The sequence below is a fragment of the Medicago sativa genome, chromosome 4, assembly GCF_051527215.1.
Source record: "Medicago sativa cultivar Bolivia chromosome 4, Bolivia_mono, whole genome shotgun sequence".
In the NCBI taxonomy this organism is placed as follows: Eukaryota; Viridiplantae; Streptophyta; class Magnoliopsida; order Fabales; family Fabaceae; genus Medicago; species Medicago sativa.
The window spans coordinates 62,264,313-62,267,967 of NC_140752.1; the positions used below are offsets into that span (position 1 = coordinate 62,264,313).

Sequence of the window (3,655 nt, forward strand, 5' to 3'; positions counted from 1 at the left end):
GCTTCAGCTGCATAGTAGACAAAACTCTGCTCCACTTTCTTCTTCGACAGAAGAGAAATACACCGACTTATTAAAACAATTAATATGAACATGGTTGTACTCCAACCAGTTCATACCAGGTATTGGTTCTCTACATAGCAATCAACAATAAGTACAACTTAAATACAGTACAAAATTTTAATACGACACAACGCGACTCGACTACTTGGCCGGACGGACCGACCTGCTCTGATACCAATTGTAACACCCCGTTTTCCCAACATAAAAATTTCATTTAAAATCAGAGTATTTAATTCATAACGGAATGCCACACACTACTTTAACATCTCAAAACAGATAATAATAATTATCCTTCAAATTCAACATCATGAAAAATCTTAACTGTTGCAGCGGAAAATAGTTCAACATTTAAAAGTCTTGGCACGCAGGCCTTGTTGAAAAATCTCATAAATTAGTTCATAAAAGAGACACGTAAGGAATAGAAGTAAAAGCAAGCCCCCATCCCGTTACGTATCAGAGCACCTAGACACCAACTGAGAGTCCCCTCATGAACGCCTCTAATCTTTATTACCTGCACATTACCCACGGTCGAGGCAACATATACGCAGAAGGGGTGAGATTTCATAATCAATACATTAAGCATATAATCCAATAAAATGCATTTAACAACTTAAACATTAATAACATATCAACAATTAACAATTAGCATATTTTTCATTACATAACAAATACAATCATCAAATACCATTACTAATTTTCATCGCAAATCATAATCAACTTAACACTCAACTTGACGACACAACTCATCTTTGACCATGCAACTCTATCAACTCAACAACAACTTGACAACGCAACTCATCTTAGACCATGCAACTCTATCAACTCAACAACAACTTGACGACTTAAACATCATGAAACTTCTTGTTATGCAAATGCATGTGGTACCAATCAACAACAAAATGAGCATAATAGGCTCTTCAACGTGTGAGCACAAAGGCTGCCGGGCCTAAAGCCCCCAACTTTAATGAGCACAAAGGCTGCCGGGCATAAAGCCCCCAACTTTAATGAGCACAAAGGCTGCCGGGCCTAAAGCCCCCAACTTTAATGAGCACAAAGGCTGCCGGGCCTAAAGCCCCCAACTTTAATGAGTATGCAATGGACTCAACTCCTACAACTTAGACATCTTGAACTTCTTAAACAACTTATATGATTCCAATAATTTGGACAACTTCTTACGACTTCACAACTTAGACCGACACTTACAACTTTATGATATTAATGGTCAACAACATCAAACGATAAACATTAACATCTTAAATTTCGCATCAACATACGCATCATAAATAACACAAATTTAAATCACACATCTTCCAAATAGCACTTCATTATATAACACATCTTTAAATATCATCATTATATAATCATTTTCAATTATCACATCAATTTTACAATCATTGCATAATTCATAAATTGCACATCAACTACACATCGTCAAATAATTCATCATTTATACATCAAAAAAAATTGTTTAATAATAATTACAATGATAACTCTTTATTATTTTATCACTAAATGGGAGCTAATTTAATTTAAGATAAAACAGCAAGTATAAACACAATTTTCATATAAGGTCAGAAAGAAAGGAGGATATATTTGACAGGTAGCTAAAGGCATAATTTCATATAAGAACCTATTGATTGCAGCCATAATCATAATCACACGCTAGCATGAAATATTGATGCTATAATAACCAAGTCTCATCAGGTCATTTTAATTAAACTATTCAAATAATAAAACATTAGCATTTAATATTATTATCATTATTATCAGATATGCGTTCCAAAACTAATCAGATAAAATTGATACCATAAAGGTTAGCAAATCAAATATTTGTCAAGGTATTATTATATTTTAAAAACAAATTTTAAGAGATAATTTAAATATTTATTCTTGAGAAAATCAAGATATCTAGATTGACATTGGAACAGAAAAACTTGCCATATTTTAGTATAATGCCCAATATCCCAAATTCTAATCCAAAATATACATCAGTAGCACCATGATACAAACTAATGCTTCCATATCCAAAGATTTATAGATAAAATCATTTAATAATTAAACTGCTTCTAAATATGAACCTCATAATATAGAGTTGCATGTGGGTATATATGTGGTATTTAATCTCTAAAACTGAAACAGTGCTGCACAATTCATAATCAAATCAAATAAATAGTAACTCATATAGTAATCGAAGGTTATAAACAAGGGATCAAAGAACATATATATGACACTAGCAACTTGAAGGACATAAACCTATATATATATATTCAATTCATAATTCATCACCTGAAGAAAGTAAATCAACATTCGAAACCAATATAATTTATGTCTATCAGCTGAATCGGAGAAAAACTCTTGATTTGCTAGAGTTAGGTTTTCATCAAAACTAAATCATTCAATTCTCACTCAAACCCTAATTTCTTATAATCTCACAACTCATCCTAAAACATGTTAGATGCAATCTAATGATCTACAGACTTAATATTAGTGATAGATAGTCTCACCCTTACCTGGTTATTGCAGAAAATCGCAGCTCTCCTCTTGTTCTTCTCTCTTCTGATTTTTCTCCCTTTTTCTCCAAAAACGTATGTACTGTGTTTGTGTTTCTAACTTATGTCTGCCCTATTTATCTTTTCGTATTACTCTACTCACCTCTAAACTTACTCTTCTCACCAAACAGCCCCACTTTTAATATTTTTATTTTACTTTTCATATCTTATTTTATTTAATAATAAAATAAGTCACACCAACATTATAACTCACAAAATCACATACTTCACATCAATCTTGAAAATCACACAATTTACCTATAAATCATGTAAACTACTTAAATTCATAAATCATATAAATCACACATATAAATCATATAAAACTCATCAAAATAATTAATTAATTAAGACGGGCGTTACAAGCAACATAGCTCTTCTTTAGAATCTGTAGCCCAGAAACTAAGGTTTGAAACCTTGAGTACATCTCCTCAATAGTTTCATCATCCTTCATCTTGAATAACTCGTACTGATGTACAAGCAGGAGAGCCTTTGCTTCTTTGACCTTCTTGCTCCCTTCATAATTTGAACAGAGAGAAGCAAACATAGCTTTAGCAGTGGATTTGTCACTCATCTTCATGTATTCTGCTTTGGGTATGGCAGTGACAAGGGCTCCTCTGATAATATGATGCTTCTTGTAGAGTTTCCTCAGTTCTGGAGTATGTTTCTTTCTATCCACAGCAGCTCCTTCTTCATCAAGGACTAAATCACCAACACCATCTTCCAGAATATCCCATAATTCTTCATCTAGGCTCATGATGTAACTGTAAAAGTTGGTCTTCCACCAAGAGAACTCTTCAGCATCTCCATTGAATTTTGGAATCTTTCCAACACTGGATTTCTTACTATCACTATAATCATGTGAGATATGTTTATAGCTAGTATCACCAGAACCATTAGGAGGAGGAGTAGACATGGTTTTCTCAGATCTTTGACTGTTGCACGGTTAAGTGTTACACAACAGACCAAGGCTCTAGATACCAATTGAAGGTGAGAAAAAACACAAGAAGGGGGGGGGGGTTGAATTGTGTTTTGAAAAATTCTTCGTT

At 33.2% G+C, this 3,655-nt stretch overlaps 1 long non-coding RNA gene across 1 annotated transcript; it reads right to left on the bottom strand.

The window, feature by feature from the left end:
- Positions 1 to 318: 318 nt before the first annotated feature.
- Positions 319 to 2,964, bottom strand: LOC146930498 (uncharacterized). Its single transcript, XR_015008050.1, has 2 exons — positions 2,571 to 2,964; positions 319 to 571 (listed from the first exon to the last, which is right to left on the bottom strand). It is a non-coding gene; the product is annotated as an uncharacterized LOC146930498 (long non-coding RNA).
- Positions 2,965 to 3,655: the final 691 nt, after the last annotated feature.